At 47.9% G+C, this 21,662-nt stretch overlaps 2 long non-coding RNA genes across 2 annotated transcripts; one reads left to right on the top strand and one right to left on the bottom strand.

Moving 5' to 3' along the window:
* The first annotated feature begins 1,666 nt into the window (after window positions 1-1,666).
* Window positions 1,667-4,908, top strand: LOC128315099 (uncharacterized). Its single transcript, XR_008297511.1, has 2 exons — window positions 1,667-2,946; window positions 4,268-4,908. It is a non-coding gene; the product is annotated as an uncharacterized LOC128315099 (long non-coding RNA).
* Window positions 4,472-6,940, bottom strand: LOC128315100 (uncharacterized). Its single transcript, XR_008297512.1, has 3 exons — window positions 6,581-6,940; window positions 5,664-5,800; window positions 4,472-4,606 (listed from the first exon to the last, which is right to left on the bottom strand). It is a non-coding gene; the product is annotated as an uncharacterized LOC128315100 (long non-coding RNA).
* Window positions 6,941-21,662: the final 14,722 nt, after the last annotated feature.

Raw genomic sequence — 21,662 nt, 5'->3', positions numbered from 1 at the left:
AAAAAAAAGCGCTGTGGCCCTCCCCGCGAATCCGCTTACCCCCCAGCCCCTTCCCCCACGCCCACCCACGCACCCAGCCGCTATCTAGCAGGGATCGGCGCTTTGAACGTAACCCTCCGGAAGGAAGGAGGCCGTGAGCCCGGGTCTATGCCTGTCATGGCCCCGGTGGCCTGTGTCGTGATCCCTGCCTCGGCTGTCAATAAGGCCTTTCTTTCCTTCATCCTTTAAAACTGGCCCCCATTCCAAGCCTCAGGCCTGGGCCTCCCAGGCTCCCCGGGAGCAGCTGTGTGAGTGGAAGGGGGACGGGGCCCGTCTGATAACCCCTCCCTGAAGGATGGGGATACAACACCGCCTCCCCGTGGCGGCTCAGGCGTAGGTGACCCGGGGCATGCTTTTCCTCACCTTTGTCCCTATTCTGTCACTGAATATACGGATGGATGGATGGAAGCATTTGCTGAGCTGAGCTCTTAGAAGAAATAGGAAGTGTTGACATAAGGAGTTCTTATTTTTTTAAGAGGATTTGTTTATTTTGAGAAAGGGAGAAAGAGACTGTGCTTGCACATGAGCAGGGGTGGGGCAGAGAGAGAGAGAGAGAGAGAGAGAGATTACCAAGCAGGCTCTGAGCTGTCAGGGCAGAGCCTGATGTAGGGTTGGATCCCACAAACTATGAGACCATGACCTGAGCTGCAATCAAGAGTCGGATGCCTAAGTGACTGAGCCACCCAGGCGCCCCAAAACAAGCAGGTTTTTTTTTTTAGTTATTTATTTTGAGCGCGCGAGAGAAAAAGAGAGCAGAGGAGGGGCAGAGAGAGGGAGAGACAGAATCCCAAGCAGGTTCCACGACGTCAGCACAGAGCCTGACTCGGGGCTCGAACCCATGAACCATGAGATCATGAATTAGCTGAGATTAAGAGTCAGACTCAACTGGCTGAGCCCACCCAGGCGCATCTACAAGCAGTTTTTAACGTCTCTGAAAGAGAAGAGAATGAATGCAAGCAAACCCCTGGCCCCTGGCCCCTGGCAACAGTAAGATGGAGACACCCCTCTGGGTCCTTTGCTAGGGAAACCCCAAGTAACCTTTTATTTTATTAGAAAATTTTTAATTTATTTAACAAATTAATTTTTATTTAAAAATTTTTATTTTATTAAAAAAAAATCTGTAGTTGTTTATTTTTGAGAAAGGGTGGAGAGGGACAGAGGAGAGAACGGGACCGAAGATCCGAGTGGGCTCTGTGGGAGCCCACCCTGGGGCTCAAACCCACAAACTGTGAGATCATGGCCTGAGCCAAAGTCAGATGCTTAACCTACTGAGCCACCCAGGTGCCTCCTCCCAAGTAACTTTTTGTTTTTTAATTTTTTTTTAATGTTTATTTAGTTTTGATATAGAGACAGAGCATGAGTGTGGGAGGGGCAGAGAGAGAGGGAGACACAGAATCCGAAGCAGGCTCCAGGCTCCGAGCTGTCAGCACAGAGCCCGACGCAGGGCTCGAACTCACAAGCTGTGAGATCATGAGCTGAGCTGAAGTCGGACGCTCAACCGACTGAGCCACCCAGGCGCCCCTCAAGTAACTTTTTAAAAAGCAGGTAAATGGGGTGCCTGGTTCACTCAGTCAGGTAAGCATCAGACTCGATTTCGGCTCAGGTCATGGTCTCATGGTTCATGAATTCAAGCCCCGCATCGGGTTCTGTGCTGACAGCTCAGAGCCTGGAGCCTGCTTCAGATTCTGTGTCTCCCTCTCCCCCTCCTCCCTTCTTGCTCTCTTTCTCTCTCTCTCTCTCTCCCCCTCAAAATAAATAAATAAACACTTAAAACTAACTTCACAAAAGCAGGGAAATATAAAGAAAAGCAAGTCATCGGAGGAAGAGGAAGGAGGAAGAGGCGGCCTCCGCAGTTATGAAAATCAACCTGATGCCTGTCTATCTTATTTGCCATTCCTGTCTCCAGCCACTGGACAAACATTTAGGGAGTGGGGACTGTGGCCCAGGTCCCACCCAAGGCCCTGGTGAGGCAGCTCTGAGTGAGTCGAAGACCCTCTCCTCATGGAGCTTGCAGCCCAGGGCAGAAGGGTTAGGTAACGAGCAAGTTCACAGTGAAATGCCTGAGATAATTGCCGTCAGTGCTCAGTGCTGGGGGGTGGGGGAGGGGAGAGGAGAAGTCAGGATAATTATCATGGGGCCGCCATCCCATTTCCATAAATCCCCAAGGCTGCCCTTGTGTGGCTCCCCTGCCCTTCCAAGCTGCCCTTGACACCCGTGTCCCGCCCAGCTCTCGCCCACACGGGTGTCTGGGGGAGGCCGGAGGGCAACCCAGGCCTGGTTGTCAGGGGACAGAGTGCAAAGCCAGCTGGCAGGCCTGCCCTCTGCTCCCCGGAGGCTGTGGCCCTGGCTGTGCCCGCCACGCTGTGCCCTGACGGCCCTGGCCAGGCCAGCTCAGTCCCTCCCACGCTTCCCTCACCCTCACCCCACCAGGGGCCAGGCCCCTTCACTCGGCAGGAAGCACCGGCCTCACATGACTGTCATTTGCGCGGTGTCGAGGAGGGAGACGTAGGAGGCTCGGGTTGCCTGTGACAACGGCAGACTTGCTCACCCAGTTCCCTGGTGATGATGGTCATTAGGGTTCCTCTCAATGGGCTGTCCCCACCCACGGCCCTCCCATCAAGCAAAGCTCATCTTAGGTACACCCCAGGGACAACCTCTCGTCTGCCTCCCTGCCACTCGCCCAGCGGAGCTCTGATGCAGGGAAGCAAACCACCACATCTGGGAGGTTCCGGTGGCTCCCCGCCCCTTGCACGCTGACCTTCCAAGGCTCTGATGTCCTACTCTCTGGATGCTGACGGTGAATTACTATTGCAATAAACCAGCTGCTTCCCAGCGATCGCAACATTGGAGCCCTGGCCGCGTTCTCAGACACTCACGGGCACGTGAGTCACCAGGGATCTTGAGAATGTGAGGATCCCCCTTCAGGTGGAGTGGGGGTGGGGTCTGCAGTTCTAACAAGCTCCCAGGTGATACAGGACCTGGGGTGGCCCACTGGGAATCAAATACCACGGTAGTCTCTCTCCTCCCATCCTTCATTCTATTTTTAGTGTTTATTTATCCTTGAGAGAGAGAGAGAGAGAGAGCACGAACAGGGGAGGGGCCGAGAGAGAGGGAGACACAGAATCCGAAGCAGGCTCCAGGCTCTGAGCTGTCAGCACAGAGCCCGATGCGGGGCTCGAACTCACGAACCGGGAGATCATGACCTGAGCCCAAGTGGGACGCTTAACCGACTGAGCCACCCGGGTGCTTGACCCCTCCTCATTCTCAAATCCAGTGGCTTTCAACTGGGAGCCCTTAGGCCTACCGGGGAGACATTGTTGAGGGTCACGACGGGTGGTGTTGCCGCTGGCCGACCAGCAGACAGAGATCAGGGGTGCTGCTGAGTCTTCCGCTCTGTCCAGGACAGCCCCGCGGCGGATAATTATCGGGCCCCAAACATCAATAGTGTCCCGGTTGAAAAACCCTACATCCCAACTCTGTAGGACCTAATTTCGTGGACACGTGAGAGTTACCTCGGGTTCTTCGAAGAATGTTGGTTCCCGGGGTCTCTCCCAGACCATGACATCACAATCTCCGGGGTGAGACCTTGGTTCTGTACTTGTCAGATGCACTCGCGGGTCCGCTGTGCAACCCCGGCTGAGAAGCAGGCCTCCACCAGCACTGACCGCTGCGATGGAAGCCGTGGGCTGGGGGCGAGGGCTGGTGTTTGGGACTTTTCACACGCCCTCTGCTTGGCTGCACAGCACACGTTCTTAACTAACATCAGCTGCCAGGGTGTGGAGCAGCCCGAACACAAACCGAGTTTTGTGCTCTGCTCCGCCAGGACCTGGGAAAACCCCGAGGGCCACTCTGTGTGTGTGTGTGGGGGGGGGGTCTCAGCCTCCACCCCGGGGAGAGCTGACGGGTCCCCTGCTGCCCCCTCCCCCCATCCCCTGGCTGTGATTGGCTTCCGGGAGCACAGACACTACACGGGAGTTTTCACCTCATTTTTATGAAAATAGGGGGTGAACGGTTAATAACAGCAATCGTCCTGTGGTTGCACAGGCGAGAAAACGAGGGGCCGGGAGAGCGGGCTGGGCTGTCTAGATAACAGGCAGAGCTGGGATCAGAACCTGGAACTTACACGGTCGAGTCACATGAAATCTCCACCGTTATTCCACTTTCCACAGAATTGATTCGTTCGCTCATTCACGCGGTCATTCATTCGTTCATTCATCTGTTCGTTCAGACGCATTAAAAATCTGCAGTGTGTGCCAAGGATCCTTCCAGTGGCCGGACAAACAAGGCTTGGAGAGCTCGTGCCCACGCAGATGAGGGGACCCGATCCTTACGATGCAGGGTGATGGATGCCCCTGGCGGACCACAAAGGAGCGGACCGTCACGCTGCATCCTGCCAGCTGCGGGACACTGAGCAACTCACCGCACCTCTCTGATCCTCAGCGGCCTCGTCTGTGAAATGGGCACAGCAACTTCACTCTCCTGCACTGTTGTGGTTGTAAACTGAAATCATCGAAGCGACAGGTCTGCAGGAAATGTCGATTCATCCACTCACGGCCTCTCTACCACACTGGGCGGAAGAGAAGGTGCACGGCGATGGGAAGAAGTTGAATCAAAGAAAGAGTAATAACTTTGTTTTTCCCTTTAGAAGGAAAGCAGGCGTTCTTATTAAACAGGTTTTGGGGTGCCTGAGTGGCTCAGTCCGTTAAGCATCTGACTTCAGCTCAGGTCACGATCTCTTGGTTTGCGAGTTCGAGCCCCGCCTTGGGCTCTGTGCTGTCAGCTGGGAGCCTGGAGCCTGCTTCGGATTCTGTGTCTCCCCCCTCTCCCTTCCCCTCCCCCCCTCGCTCTCAGTCTCTCTCTCTCTTTCTCTCTCAAAAATAAACAAACATAAAAAGTATTTAAAAACCAGGTTTTGAAAATTCTCGTCATCTCTAAGCAAGACGTGTGCATGTGTGTTTAATTTAACCACTGCCGATCACTGTTTCACTCTAGAAAGGAAAAGCAGCTTTTTTGCTCGCATCTCAAAGGAGGTTTGCCATTATCGGGACAAAGTAAGCCAGGCTGCTCGGCACGGCTGCTCTAAGGCAATGTGACCGAGGACTTTTTGCTTTGCATTCTTTTTTTTTTTTTAACCTTTTTTAATGTTTTATTTTATTTTTGAGACAGAGAGACAGATCATGAGTGGGGGAGGGGCAGAGAGAGAGGGAGACACAGACTCGGAAGCAGGCTCCAGGCTCCGAGCTGTCCGCACAGGGCCCGACGCGGGGCTCGAACCCACGAACCGTGAGATCACGACCTGAGCCGAGGTCGGACGCTTAACCGACGAAGCCACCCAGGCGCCCCTGCTCTGCATTCTTAACCAGGCCTTCTGGCTTGTTCGTTCACTAAGGTCAAGAGCAAACTGTGAGAAAGAACTTGCTGGTTTTGTTTCTCTCAGAAAACAGCTTTCCTCCAGCGAAATCCTTGATCAAACACACCTTACCTGTCAACACTGATGACAGGAAGAATTGAAGGTGTAACATCACCTTCCTGATCCCTGTGGCCTGAACTCAAATTACAGTTTACTGGTTGGTAGGAGTACAAAGCATTGTTTTCTGCCACAAGTGTGGTGCCCCAAACGCTACCTTGTTATTTCTCCCAGTTGAATCCAACATGGGGCTCTTGAAGATCGGGACTTCAAACGGACAGAATTTATACATAGCACAGGAGTCACAGCATACCCCACAGTCAAGTCACTTAACTGGGTTCCCAATGTCCTCATCTGCAACAGAAAGCATCGAGGGGCAGGGGTCGGGCGGTGGGGGGGGGGGACTCCCCATAACTTCCTCCTGGAAGGCTGCGGGGCACTGGGTTTGGATATCATGCTGTTACGGACCGGAGGCTTGTGTCCCCTCAAAATGCCTATGTTAAAGTGCTAACCCCCAGTGCAATGGTAGATAATCAGGCCTAGATGAGGTCATGAGGGTCTTGATAGGATTAGTGCCCAAGAAGAGGAAGAGACACCAGAGTGCTCTCTCTCTCTCTCTCCCTCTCTCTCTATCACATGAGCACACAGCAGAGCAGCAGTTATCCGTGACCCTGGAAGAGAGACTTCCGCAAGAACCTAATGTTCATGCACCTTGGTCCTGCCCTTTGAAGCCTCCAGAACTGGAAGCAAATGAACCTGTACTGTTTTCGGTGCCCAGTATGAGGTGTTCTGTTCTAGCCCGAGCTGACTGGTGCAGCTGCTCAGAAGGAGTGGGGTTAGGTGAAGCCTGGACTTTGGGCCAGCTTTGCATTTCAAGAGGCATTCATTCAGCACACGTGTGGTGGCCCAGCGCTCCCCGAGTGCCCCACCCAGGGCGGTGGACTGGGGACCCAGAGAAGGACCCAGAGAAAACACAGGCCCTGCCTTCCACGGGCCTGCGGGGGTGTCTACCAAAGAAGTCCCTGATCCCACTTTATACGCGGAAGTACTGCGCGGGCAGGATTGAGGCCGCTAATGGAGCATTTTCTCAGAAGCACTTTAATTCTAAAGTCCTTCCAGGGAGTCTCCTCTTACCTTCCAACAATGAGTGGTGATTATAAAGGGCAGGGAGGAAGCCACGCCCGGCTTGGAGCAACCCGGGCTGGTGTGTGCCTACGGGTAGCAGGAGCAATGACGGGGCTTCCAGGCCGAGAGCTCTCACACTACCCCGCAGGGGGCCCTTCGCAGGCCCCGCCGCTGTGGGGCACACTCTTCTGGCTGTGGGACCCTCCTGCAGGGACCTTTGGCTAGCAGTTTCAGCGACCCCAAGGGCAGAAAAGCCCAAGGCAGTTTGAGGGGGTCCTACGGCAGGGCGGCCGAGGGAAGGCCTCGGTGGTCTGCCTGTGGCTCCCCGGGGCCCGCCCAGCAGGAGAGGCGGGGGTGGCGCCCACGGGACACGGGGGTGCGCAGGAGAGGCGGTGGGGCCCCCTTTTGGCGCCGCGGGGCCTGCGTGGTGGGGACGGCGGGGGGGGGAGGGCGGGGAGGGGGGAGGAGGGGGGGGAGTGGGGGAGGGGGGGCGGGGATGGCGAGGCGGCGCACACCGGCTCGGGCCCACGGAGAAGGGCGGTGGCAGGGTGAGAGCGCGCGGGCGAGGCGGGGTGAGGCGGGGTGAGGCGAGGCGGGGCAGGGGCGGGACCCCGGGGTTGGAAGGGAGCCGCCCTTCACGTCGGGGATGCGGCGCGAGGGTCGGAGGACTCAGGCCCCTTCTTCTCGGCCGCCGGGGACACCCGGCCCCGACCCAGGGCCTCCGGGCTTGACCCCACGTGGGCGGCCAGGGTCGCGCGTGGGGTTGGGGCCCGAGACCCGTGCTTCTTGAAAGCGGGGCGGACGAGACACGTCGGGGGGCATCCGGAAAGGAGGGGAGGCGGCGGAGGGGGGCCCCTGTCGTGTGCCATCCGGGTCATCCAGCGGGGCTGGGGTGGGGGGTGGGGGTGGTCGGGTGACGTCACCAGAACCGCGTGGCGCGGGACGGGCGGGGCAGTGGGGCCGCGGGGGACCCCCGTGTTGGTGCGGGACTGCGGTGAGTTGTGCGACGCTTTGTCCTTCCCTTTGCTGCTGATGCTTTCAGTTCTCCGAGGATCCCCCCTCTCGAAAGGACGTTGTGTCCCAAGTGAGGCGTCACTCATCCCGAGACAGGCTCCGATCCCGCCCCAGGTGGGGGGGGGGGGCAGCTGTCTGCGGGGCTGGGAAGGGGGCCGCCCTCTCTCGGGTGCCTCACAGGAGGGTGGAAGAGAAAGTGGGGCTGCGGGTTCCGCGTGGGGGCCCGGCAGTGATGGGTGACGGTTTGGGGGTGCGGTGGGGACGAGGGCAGTCCTCCCCAGGTTCCCAACCGCCAATGTATGGCAGCTGGTCCCACTTCCCAGTCACCGAGTTTCAGAAATCCTGTGTTTTCCTCCTTTTAGCATTTTGGGACCATTACGCGCGCTGTTGACATGGTTTGTGTTCTTTGCCAAAGGACTTACCTTTAGGAAACATCTTTTCTCGTCGGAATATTCTAGGACAGGTGTCCCACAGTGTGTTTGTGGTAGTCTCTGACTTAACTTTTTCCGTTTATTTATTTATTTATTTTTAAAATTTATTTTGAGAGATAGCCGGGGAGGGGCAGAGAGGGACGGAGAGAGAGAATCCCCAGCAGGCCCTGCACTGTCAGAGCAGAGCCTGATGGAGGCCTCCGTGTCAGGAAGCATGAGATCATGACCTGAGCCGAAATCAAGAGTCAGATGCTTAAGTGACTGAGCCACCCAAGCGCCCCAACTTTTTTCTAGATCAAAGCTGAAAGTCAGCTAATTTTTCCTCTTGATTGCTTGTGACAGCGAGAAATAAAACAACTCCTAAAATCTCTTAAAAATAATAATAGTGACCATTTATGGGTTCCCTTCTTACATCCAGCATCGTTCTGGTACCTTCTCTGTATTCTGTCACCTCTGGGGTGGGTGTTGTGGACATCGCTCCCCACCTCCAAAGTAGCTCCCACCCCAGACCACCCAGCTGCTGCGAGATGGAACGAGGAGATCAGGGTCAGTCTGATCCGATTTCCGTGCTCCTCATCCTCCAAATTTCAGTCACTGTAGCCAGCAAAAATTGTTTCATAAAAAGTGAAAACCAGCAGCAAAGGAAATGAGTTTGGGTGTTTGTTTTTTTGGTTTTGTTTCTCACAAACCTCCCATTCCCCGGGGAGGTGTGAGGAAACAGATCACAGGCACTTCGCATCTTGCGGTGTGTGGGTTCGAACCCCGCGTCGGGCTCTGTACTGACAGCTCAGACCCTGGAGCCTGCTTCGAATTCTGTGTCTCCCTCTCTCTGTCCCTCTCCCTGCTCATGCTCTGTCTCTCTCTGTCTCTCAATAATAAATAAATGTTAAAAAAAAAAAAGATGAACATTTCCTCTTCCAAGGTTGGAAGAACTTGGAAGGGTCGGCTCTTCCATTGTCCTATGGCTTTCCTAGGAGACCTCCCAGGACATGGAGAGCCTTTACTTTCCTTGTGGTTGGTCAGCTGGCCTGGACTCTGAACAACCTCACTCCCAACTCAGCAGACTCTCTGGCAACCCTCAGTGCCTTATAGGACGAAGTGCAGTGTGCATAAACAATAACATGTCTCAGTGCCTGCTAGCTTCAGGCTGTCTGTGCCAGCACATTCCATATATCAGTTCATTTAATCTCAGCAGTTCTAAAAATGCTATAATACCATTTAATTATCACCCCCCAAAATGAAATACTTAGGTATAAATCTAAAAAAAATATGTACAAGATCTATATGAGGAAAACTACAAAACACTAATGAACAAAATCAAAGAAAAGGTAACTGGGAGAGATAGTCCATGTTCATGGATAGGAAGACTCAATACTTGGAAGATGTCAGTTCTTTCCAACTTGATCTGTAGATTCACTGCAATCCCAATCAAAATCCCAGAGAGTTATTTTGTGGATATTGACAAGTTGATTCTAAAGTTTATATGGAGAAGGAAACCACTCAGAATAGCCAACACAGTATTGAAGGAGAAAAACAACTGACATTACCCAACTTCAAGACTTACTATAAAGCTACAGCGATTAAGACACTGTGGTGTTGGTGACAGAATAGACAAGTAGATCAATGGAACAGACTAGAGAGCTTAGTAATAGGCCCACATATAGTTAGCTGATCTTTGACAAAGAAGCAAAGACAAGGGAGCAAAGATAGTCTTTTCAACAAATGATCTTGGAACAATGGGACATCCACGTGCAAAAAAAAAAAAAAAAAAAAAAAAAAAAAAGACCCAAACCCCTCCCGTCCAAAACCCGAATCTAGAAACAGACCTTACACCTTTTACAAAAATTAACTCAAAATTGATCCCAGGGGCTCCTGGGTGGCTCAGTCAAGATTGCAACTCTTGATTTTGGCTCAGGTCATGATCTCACAGTTTGTGGGATTGAGCACTGCATCGGGCTCTGCACTGACAGCTCAGAGCCTGACTGGGATTCTCTCTCTCTCCCTCTCTCTCTGCCCCTCCCCCACTCATGCAATCTCATTCCCTCTCAAAATAAATAATAAATAAACATTGAAAAAAGAAAAACTGATCCCAGACACAACTGTGAAATGCAAAACTATAAAACTCCCAGAAGATAAACTAGGAGAACACCTACATGACCTTGGGTATGGTGATGACCTTTTAGATACAACACAAAAGGCGCGATCCTGAAAGAAATCATTGATAAGCTGGACTTCATTGAAGTTCAGCATGAGCTCTCCAAAAGATAGTGTCAAGAGAATGAAAAGACAAGCCACAGTCCAGGAGAAAATATTTGCAAAGGACACATCTGACAAGGAACTGTCACCCAAAATATACAAAGAGCTCTAAAAACTCAACCATAAGAAAACCGACAACTAAATTTAAAATGGACCAAAGGATTTAACAGACACCTCACCAAAGATATACAAATGTCAGATAAGTGAATGGAAAGATAATCCACATCATATGTCCAAATTAAGACACAGACACTGCTAAGCACCTGTTTAAAATACGCAAAACCCAGAGCACTGACAACCCCAAATGCTAGTGAGGATATGGATCAGGAATGCAAAACAGTAGAGCCACTTTGGACGATTTGGGGGGTTTCTTACAAAACTAAACGTATTCTTCCCGAATGACCCAGCAGTCACGCTCCTTGATCTTTACCCCAAGGACTTGAAAGCTTACGTGCACGCCAAAACCCACACACCATTGTTTTTCGGGACTTTACTGATAATTGCCAAAGCTTGGAAGGAACCAGGATGTCCTTCAGTCGGTGAAGAGATCAGCGGGTGCATCCAAAACAACCATGGGTTAATCAGTGCTAAAAGAAATGATCTGTCAGGTCGTAAAAAGACATGGGGAGGAAAGTTAAACACAGATCGCTAAGTGAGAGGAGCCCGTCGGAAGAGGTGGAAGAGGCTACGTACTGTATGATTACAACTGTAGGCCATTCTCGCTACAACTGTGGAGACAGTAAAACGATCAGTGGTTGCCAGGGGCTGGGGGGCAGGGAGAGATGACAGGCAGAGCACAGAGGATCTTTAGGGCAATGAAGCTACTCCGCGTGATACTATGACGCTGGAAACCTGTCGCTATACATTTGTCCACACCTACAGAATTTACAACACCATGAGCAAATCCTAGTGTAGACGGTGGACTCTGAGTGATTATGACATGTCTGTGTAGATTGATCAGTTTGTAACAAACGTACCCTCCCGTGGGGAATGTTGACGGGGTGGGGGAAGGGGGACTATGGGAAACCTCTATTTTCCGTTCAATTTTGCTATGAACCTAAAACTGCTCTAAAAAAATTTGTTAAAAAAAAAAAGACACCTGGTATATATTTTGCCTCTAAGACAGTGCGGTGTGGCCACAGTCATGGTCTGCTGTCCGTGTCCTCCATTTGTGGCCCCTCGCGTGGTCAGAAGAAAACTCAGGTGGGTCTTTATTACCTTTAGTTGGATGACTCCTTTCCTGTTTGTGACCTTCCTTCTTTGCAGATTCCTGTAAATCCTCCTGTTTATGGACACTGCCTTTGGGGAGCCTTTGACCTGCTCGCTCAGTACCTAAATCAGAGTCCTAACTCCTTTCCCCTTTCGGTCTGCCGCCCTCCTGACCTGTGTCTCATTCAGTGGAATCCTTGGTTCACTCGATAGTTCACGTACTCGCGTGTTCACCAGAGATCTGTTGAGAAACGCTTCTGTGCCAGGCTCTGTGCTGGGCACCCGGGGGCCGGCAGTGTGTGGGATGTGGCCCCGCCTTGGTGGAGCCTATGTGCTGATGAAGGAGGCAGACATTGAGCAGCTCCCCAAACAAGGCAAAGAACTTGGCTGGTGCTAAGTGCGCTGAAGAAGAGTGATAGGGCAAGAGGAGTGGGGCTCTGGGCTTATGCTTTGGGGTGCCCAGGGAAGGCTTCTCTACAGAGACCCCTTTGTGGGCATGTGTCAATGTCATGTAGGAGTCCTCATTATCCTCAGCCACCAGTCACGGGGGGTAGACTGATCTTGCCCTTATCTCTTCTGTCTCCTGCTCGTTGTCCCTTACAGTTGACGGCATCCCTGTTGACAATGCGTTCCTCCTTGTTTACCGTGATGTTTCTCTAGCATCCCAGTCACCTTGTGCCCCCTACTCCAGACTCAGCTCACCACCTCCCTATGCTCCCCAAAGATGCACCCCCACCTCTGGGGGCAGCATGCCAGGAAGCCTCATTCTATCCAAGGGCACTGTTAATCCCCTAAATTAGCACGAAGGAGTATGACAGCAGACCTTCCATGTAAAAAAAAAAACCTGGGGGGGGGGGCTTGGAGTCCAGCTCTGTCAGGGTAGACACTAACCTCAGATGAACAGCTTATGTTGAATTATAGCCAGTTTTGAATCAACTAGGTCATTCATGAGTTTTCAAGCCTTGACTATATATATATATATGTATATATATATATATGCATATATATATATTAATGTTTTTATATATATATAAATGTTTATTCATTTTTGAGTGAGAGAGCGCATGGGCCAGCAGGAGAGGGGCAGAGAGAGGGGGGACAGAAGATCTGAAGCAGATTCTGTGTTAACAGCAGAGAGCCCAAGGCAGGGCTCAGACTCGTGAACCTTGAGATCATGACCTGAGCCAAAGTCGGATGCTTAACCAACTGAGACATGCAGGTACCCCTATATGTATATTTTTATAGATGGTCCCAGAGTGGTCATGACTCAGATCCCAGCAAAAACAAACACAAATATTTTCAGGAGCAAATTACTTTCACTGGCCGGAAGACGTTTTTTCACACACATTTTTTTTTTCAAATACAATGCCCAGTGCACAGCCAGTCAGGCAAAAATCTCCATGAGCTACAAACCAGGAAAACAGCTTGCAAAGATTTCAAACCAATTATAATCAGATTATAGACTGTAATAATCTCTAGGTTATAGCTCTAGACTGTTAACTGGCTACACTAATTATGATTAAAGTCAAATCAGGCTTTAAGATACCTTCAGGAAACAGAAAATTATATAATATAAAGTTCTATTATAAGTAGCTTTGAAAAAGAACCAAATCGAATTCCTAGAAATAAAAGTCTGTACAATAACAACAAACTCAAATGACCACGTTTAACAGCAGATTAGATAGAGCTATGTAATTAGTGACCGGAAAGTCACAAAAAGCTAAATAAACATAGTGCAGCGTAGAGAAACAAAAGGGTGTAGAATAAAGGGTGAGTGATGTGGAGACACAGTGATGACGTCTGACACCTGCCCCAGGAGAAGAAGGGAAGTTCGTTTCCAGAAATTTCCAGGCATTTCAACATGTGGAGTCTCCAGCTATGGGATCAGTAAGAAAAACAACTGGCTTAGTTGTTAAGAGGCTAAATCTAATTCTTTGAAAGAAAAGTTAAAAGGCCTTAGCATTTTATGTGCTATGGATTTTTGAGATGGAGAATTTGGAAGCCAGGTCATTCTGAGGATCCAAGGAGACAGAACTTAGGGGCCATGACTATAGAGTACTGCGATTAGGAGGCCCTGGCCTGTCCTATGCTGTGACTTCAGCAAGCAAATACACTCAAGGAGAACTTAGTACATTCGGACTCACTTAGAATCCTTTGGAATCCTCACTCCCTAACTGATGGCTTTTGTGACAATTGATACTTCATTTTACCATTAAAAAATTTTTTTTCAAATCCTTATTTTTGAAAGAGACACACACAGAGTGCGAGTAGGGGAGGGGTAGAGAGAGAGGGAGACACAGAATCCGAAGCAGGCTCCAGGCTCCAAGCCATCAGCACAGAGTCTGATGTGGGGCTCGAACTCACAAACCACGAGATCATGACCTGAGCCGAAATCGGACCCTTCACTGACTGAGCCACCCAGGCGCCTCTCACTTTACCACTTGTAAAGGGGTTAAGGTAACTTCCCTTTAGGCTGTTGTGAGGGCTGAAAAAGATCTCTCGGTCCAGCCTCCAGATCAGAGTGTGGCCCATGCTGGGGGCTCTGTGGCTAGAGTGGGACGGCCAACATGAGCAGTGACAGCTGAATCCAAAATTCATGGGTAAAGTGAACACGCAAGGATCACTAATACCTGAGCAGAGGGAGACGAGGCGGAGAAAACAGAATATAAAGTCCAGACATCAAAACAAGTACACTTGAGCCTTAATATGGTGACGGGGCAATTCAGTCAATGTTAGGAAATGATCATTCAACAAATAGCAAGCAACCGGCTAGCCAGAGGGGAAGAAAATAAAATCTGCATCAGAGTTAATATGGAGGGATCAAATATTTTAATCAAAAAATAAGAAACTGTGGGGAAGGGGAGAAAGGCCTTTCTAAGTAAGGCAAAACTCCAAAGCTGTAAAAACAAAAAATCAGATAATTGTTTTATTTTTTTAATTTTTTAAAATGTTTACTTATTTATTTTGAGAGAGACAGAGACAGCATGAGTAGTGGAAGGGAAGAGAGAGGAAGAGGGAGAGAAACTTAAGCAGGCTCCGTGATGCCAGCACGGAGCCCGACGCGGGGCTTGAACCCACGGAACCATGAGATCATGACCTGAGCCGAAACCAAGAGTCAGACGCTCAACCAACTGAGCCACCCAGGCACCCGCCCCCCCCTTTTTTTTAATTTTTAATAAGGGGAGACCCATTTTAAATGGCAGTGCTTTCCCAAGTAAGCAAGTAAAGTGAAAATCAAGAGTAGGGAAAATTATCCTGGAGAAGACTTTATAACGAAACAAACGTGCATCAGCATGGTTGTCAATGAGTGCAACAGCCATCCAGGTCCGTTTTGGCAAACTTTTATCAAAATTACAAATAGCAGAAGCTCGGCAGTTCCGCTTCTAGGATTTTTTTTTTAAAGTAGGTTCTATGCCCAGCATGGGGCTCCAACTCGTGACCCCCAGACCAAGACTGCCCTGCTCTACCAACTGAGCCAGCTGGGTGCCCCAACATCAAAGATAGTTTTGTTATTGTTGTTTTATTCATTTCACGTAAGTGAAACGTTCTACGTGCAAGATTCTTGTTACAGTGTTAGTCCTAATGAGAAGTGGAAAAGAATGTCTCTAGTGAGGAGCTTGCTAGATAAATTATGGTCCAGCCCCGCTGTCAGATGCTTTGTAGCTGTTGAAAGAACGAGGGAGAGTTCTGTAGACACAAGTGAAAACTCTCCAAGATATCTTGACAAGCAAGAGGTGGGGGCAGGGGCAGAGTATGTGACAGTTTGTTCATGTGTGTGTGTGTGTGTGTGTGTGTGTGTGTGTGTGTGCGCGCGCGCGCGCGGTGGGGTTTGGTTGGGTATGTCGGAAGAAATTCTGGAAGGACACCCAAGAAATTAATAAGTCCAGGTTTCTACTAGGTAAAGAGGACACGTGAGTAGGGAGGTGATTTATCACCATATATCTTTTAAGACACTTAAAAAAATTGGACTATATAAATGTATTATCTAGTCAACAAAGTATTTCTCACAGCTACCACAACTCAAAAAGAAGAAGGCTAACAGCTTCATAGAAGACTGGGCAATTGATATGACTAGATGGTTCCTGAAAAAGAAATACAAATCACAAATGGCTTTTAAACCTACGAAAGTATATCAGAGCAATCACTTTTTTTTTTAAATTTACATCCAAGTTAGTTAGCATATAGTGCATCAATGATTTCAGTAGATTCCTTAGTGCCCCTTACCATTTAGCCCATCCCCCCTCCCACAACCCCTCTAGCAACACTCTTGTTTTTTCTCCATATTTAATAAGAGTCTCTTCTGTTTGGTCCCCCTCCCTGTTTTTATATTATTTTTGCTTCCCCTCCCTTGTGTTCATCTGTTCTGTGTCTTAAAGTCCTCATATGAGTGAAGTCATATGACATTTGTCTTTCCCTGACTAATTTCACTTAGCCTAATACCCTCCAGTTCCATCCACGTAGTTGCAAATGGCAAGATTTCATTCTTTTTGATTGCCGAGTGATACTCCATTGTGTGTGCGTGTGTGTATATCTATAGATACATCTATAGATATATATATATAGATACGTATATAGATACATATATCTATCTATAGATAGAAAGATAGATAGATAGAAACACCACATCTTCTTTATCCATTCATCCATCAATGGACATTTGGGCTCTCTCCATACTTTGGCTATTGTCGATAGCGCTACTATAAACATTGGGGTGCACGTATCCCTTTGAAACAGCACACCTGTATCCCTTGGATAAATACCTAGTAGTGCAATTGCTGGGTCATAGGGTAGTTCTGTTTTTAGTTTTTTGAGAAATCTCCATACTGTTTTCCAGAGTGGCTGCACCAGCTTGCATTCCCACCAGCAGTGCAAAAGAGATCCTCTTTCTCCGCATCCTCACCAACATCTGTTGTTGCCCGAGTTGTTCATGTTAGCTATTCTGACAGTTGTGAGGTGGTATCTCAGTGTGGTTTTGATTTCTATTTCCCTGATGATGAGTGATATTGAGCACTTATTCATGTGTCGGTTGGCCATCTGGATGTCTTCTTTGGAGAAGCGTATATTCATGTCTATTCATGTCTTTTCTCGATTGCTTCACTGGATTATTTGGTTTTTGGGTGTTGAGTTTGATAAGTTCTTTGTAGATTTTGGATACTAACCCTTTATCTGATATGTCATTTGCACATATCTTCTCCCATTCTGGTGGTTGCCTTTTAGTTTTGCTGATTGTTTCCTTTGCTGTGCAGAAGCTTTTTATTTTGTTGAGGTCCCAATAGTTCATTTTTGCTTTTGCTTCCCTTGCCTCCAGCAACATGTCAAGTAAGAAGTTGCTGTGGCCAAGATCAAAAAGGTTTTGCCTGCTTTCTCCTCGAGGATTTTGATGGCTTCCTGTCTTACGTTTAGGTCTTATATCCATTTTGAGTTAATTTTTGTGTCTGGTGTAAGAAAGTGGTCCAGGTTCATTGTTCTGCATGTCGCTGTCCAGTTTTCCCAGCACCACTTGCTGAAGAGACTGTCTTTATTCCATTGGATATTCTTTCCCGTTTTGTCAAAGATGAGTTGGCCACACGTCCGTGGGTCCATTTCTGGGTTCCCTATTCTCTTCCATTGATCTGAGTGTCTTTTTTTTGTGCCACTACCACACTGTCTTGATGGTTACAGCTTTGTAGTATAGCTTGAAGTCCGAGCAGTCACTTTTTAGAAAATCCGTTTTTAACGTTTCTCAATATTTATGCCAATGTGGATACATGAAGGTTATTCATTGCAGCATTGTTAACAGTGCAAAAGACTAAAAATAACCAAAACTGCCCTTCTACACCTATTTAAAGAATATGTTCATCCCAAAATAAAGGGTGTGGCTTAAAGATATGATTTACCATGGTGGGGAGCGTGGGGGGAAGAAGAGAGAGATAAACAAACCACAAGAGACTCTTAACAAACTGAGTGTTGATGGAGGGGAGGTGGTGGTGGGGGGGGAATAGGCTAAATGGGTGATGGGCGTACTGGTTGTGATGCGCCCTGGGTGTTGTGTGTAAGTGATGAATCACTGAATTGTACTCCTGGAACCAAAATACACTACATGTTAACTAACTAGAATTTAAATAAAGTTTTGAAAAAAAAAAAGTGACAGAGACGTGCTTCACCCAACCATGGAATCGAACACAGCACTCAGGAAGAATAAGCAAAGCCCGGGTGTGTTTATGTACAAAGCTTTCTAAGATATTCTAACATAAAAAGGTAAGTTGTGAAACACCACGTACAATATATCTTTTGTGTAAAAAGGCTGAGGGAGATATACGCAGGCTTGCATGTGCGGAGACAGGCTCTGAGGACCACGGGGAATGCTAAGGACAGTAGCTGTCTCTGGGGACTCTGGGGAGGGAACCCTGGACCTAGGGGAGGGAAGGGGCCTGTTCAGGGGGAAGGGCTGTGCAGATGAGCCTGTGGCCCAGGTGGCCCACAGACGCATGAGGAATTGAGGGGGAACTGTGTGCTGTGTTCATTTCAGGTGTAAAACACAATGAGTCAGCATTCTATGCCTTACTGCTACACAGCGCTCACTGCCAGCTAGTTATCGTCTGTCCCCATACAAAGGCATTCCAATATTATACTGTACCTTTCAGCCCTGGGACTTATTTATTTTACAAGCAGAAGTTTGTGCCTCTTCGTCCCTGTCACCTGTTTCACCCATCCCCCCAGCCCCCTCTCCTCTGGCACCCACCAGTTCTCTGTATTCATGAGTCTGTTTCTGGTTTTTGTTGGTTGGTTGGTTGGTTGGTTGGTAGGTTTTTTCGATTCCACATAGAAGTGAGATTATGTCATATTTGTCTTTCTCTGTCTGACTTGCTTCACTTAGCGTTATACTCTCCAAGTCTATCCATGTTGTCACAAATGGCAAGGTTTCATTCTTTTTTATAGCTGAGTAATATCCCATTATATATCTACAGCAAATCTTCTTTACCCATCTCTCTATCGATGGACGCTTAGGTTGCTTCCATATCTTGTAGTGCTTATTTATTTAATTTTTTTTTAGGTAATGTGGCTTTATAGTACGCACAGGCAAATCCCACAGGTTTTTTGCTTTTATGTGTTTCCGTCTAGTCTTCTTATAGGCATAAATGTCTGCTTTTGTTCCTGCTTTTTCACTTCAAGTAAATTTCATGTATATTTTCCATGTATATTACAAGTAATATATAATCTTGATACCAATCATTTTGAGTTCCTGAGTTGAGTTCCAAGTGGGTAATAGTAATTTATTTAAATAGTCATCCCGCCTTTTATTAGCCTCATAGAATTTTTTTTTACATTTTTCACTGTTCGTATACATAGTGTTTACTTTTTATAAAAGAAAAAAAAATTCCTTAGTATAGATCAGCAGAAATGGAAATTATATCATTTTTTTTTCTCAAATAATGGGAGCTGCTAGGGAGAATTGATTAGACATGTTTGTTACAGACCGGCTGAGAATGGGGAACAGGGTCTAATGCAGGTGATTAGAGCAAAATGAAAACACACCCTAACTTAACCAAGGAAGCAGGAAAACTTATGCACTGAAAACTAGAAAACGTAGCTGAAAGAAAGGAAGGAAGTCACCAATAAATGAAAAGACACCTGGTGTCCACAGATTGGAAGGTTTATTATCATTAAGCTATCATTACCACCCAAAACAGTCTACAGATTCAATGAAAGCCCTATCAAAATCGCAATGATGTTTTGTTTTTTTTTTTTTTACAGAAATAGAAAAATCCAACCAAAAATTCCAGTGGAATCCGAGGGGGCTCTGAATATCCAAAACAATCTTGAAAAAGAAAAAGTTGGAAGGCTCACACTTCCTGATTTCAAAACTTATTATAAAGCTACAGTAATCAAAAACGTGGTACTGGCATAAAGAAAGATTCTGTATATATCAATGGAATGTACCAGAGAGCCCAAAAAGAGACCCTTGCATATATGGTCAAATGATCTTGGACAAGGATGCCAAGACCATTCAACAGGGAAAGGACAGTCTCTTCAACAAATGGTATTGGGAAAAGTGGACATCCACATGAAAAGAATGTCGTGAGGCCCTTCCCTAACACCACATATGAAAACTAACTCAAAATGGATCAAGGACCTTAATGTAGGTCCTAAAACTGTAAAACCCCTAGAAGGAAACACAGGAGAAAAACTTCCCAACACTGGCTTTGGTAATGATTTCTCGGACGTGACACCGAAAGCACAGGCAAGAACAACAAAAATAGAGGAGACTGTATCAAACTTATCGACTGTGCATCGTAGGACACAATCAACACAGTGGAAAAGCAACCTGCCGAATCAGGGAATATATTTGCAAACAATACATCGGATAAGGAATTAATATCCAGGATATTTCAAGAACCCCTACAGGTCAGCAGCAGCAACAACAAAATCAGACTACAAAATGTGCGAAGAACTTGAGCAGACATTTCTCCAAGGATGATATGCAGATGGCCAAAAAGCATACGAAAAGATGCTCCGTATCACTCATCATTAGAGACTCATGCAAATCAAACCACAGTGAGATACCAGCCCATAGCCCTTAGGATGGCTACTATTTAAAAAATTTAAAAGCAAAACAAAGCATGTGTTGGTGAGGATGTGGACAAATTGGAATACGTGCACACCAATACTTTATATTAGGAATATAAAATGGTGCAGCCACTGAGGGGAACTGCACGGTGGTTCCTTAAAAACTTATAAATACAATTGCCATATGATCCAGCAATCTCATTTCAGGGTGTGTACCCAAAAATAATTGAAAGCAGGGTCTCGAAGAGATGTGCATCCATCTGCTATGTTCATAGCAGCATTACTCACAGTAGTCACGAGGCGGACATAACCCAAGTGTTCATCAACAAATAAATGGATGAACAAAATGTGGAACGTATGCACGACGGAGTATTATTCAGCCTTAAGAAAGCATGAAATCCTGTCACGTGCCACAACACGGATGCCCCTTGAGGACGTCATACTAAGTGAAATAAGCTAGTCATAAAAAGACAAATGGTGGAGGCTCCACTTCTGTGAAGTATCTAAAGGAGATGACTTCATAGAAAAAGAGTAGAATGGCGGTTGCCAAGAGCCAGGGGGTGGGGGAAGGGGAGCTGATATTAACGGAGACAGAGTCTCAGTTTTGCAAGACAAAAATGTCCTGAGATCTGTTGCACGACAATGTGAATATACTGAACAGTACTGAGCTGTACGCTTAAAATGTAAAATTTTAAATGTGGTAAAAGATAGTAGGTTTTATATTATGTATTTTTTTACCACATTAAAAAAAAAAAAGAAAGAAAACAACGGGACATAAACGCTCAATCTCCGAAATCAGGTGAGCCAAAGACAAAAAGTTGAGACTCTTGGTCAATGAAACCAATATCCACTTTATTAAAAAAATTTTTTTAATTATTTTATTTTATTTTTATTTTTATTTACTTTTATTTTTATATTTTATTTTTATTTTTATTTTAAAAATTTTTTTATTTAGAGAGAGAGAGAGCATGTGTGTGTGCACGCATGAACAGGGCAGGAGGAGCAGAGAGAGAGAATCTCGAGCAGTCTCCATGCTCAGCGTGGAGCCGGACGGGGGGCTTGGCAGCACGACCGTGAGATCACGACCTGAGCCGATATCAGGAGTCAGATGCTCAACTGGCTGAGCCGTCCCGGCGCCCCCCAACATCCACTTTAATGAATCGATGCTCTTGCTCAATGTAACTTAGGAGCAGCTGGAGAGCAGCCCCGAAGCGGCATCCCAAGGGAAATGTGCCATGCTGAAGCTATGGTACAGTGCTCAAGCCCTGGAGCTGGGAGACCCCGTCTTCTGATCGCCCTGATGTGGGGAACCATTGGGGGAGGGGGTGACCTGGAGGACTCAAGCCAAACTGTCCACAGGACATGTGTCCCCAGGCTCCCTGGATGGGGCCACGCAGCAGCTCCTCAGGAGGCAAAGACCACGATGGGGAAGGGTCACGGTCAAGTCCCTTTTGACAGCCCACAGGTTAATGCGTATCCTGGGACTAGGTGAGGGGACTTTGTGTTGCACCGTTGAGGCCTCTGGGCTTTTCCGGAGAAGAGAAACAGGGACGAGCAGAACTGTGGGGCCCATGGGGGTGGGCGTGGGTTTTTTGCAAAGACCTGTCCACCTGGAACACTCTTGCTCTGCGAAG

Source organism: Acinonyx jubatus, chromosome C2 (genome assembly GCF_027475565.1).
Source record: "Acinonyx jubatus isolate Ajub_Pintada_27869175 chromosome C2, VMU_Ajub_asm_v1.0, whole genome shotgun sequence".
Classification (NCBI taxonomy): domain Eukaryota; kingdom Metazoa; phylum Chordata; class Mammalia; order Carnivora; family Felidae; genus Acinonyx; species Acinonyx jubatus.
This window is presented reverse-complemented; position numbering and strand designations above follow the sequence as displayed.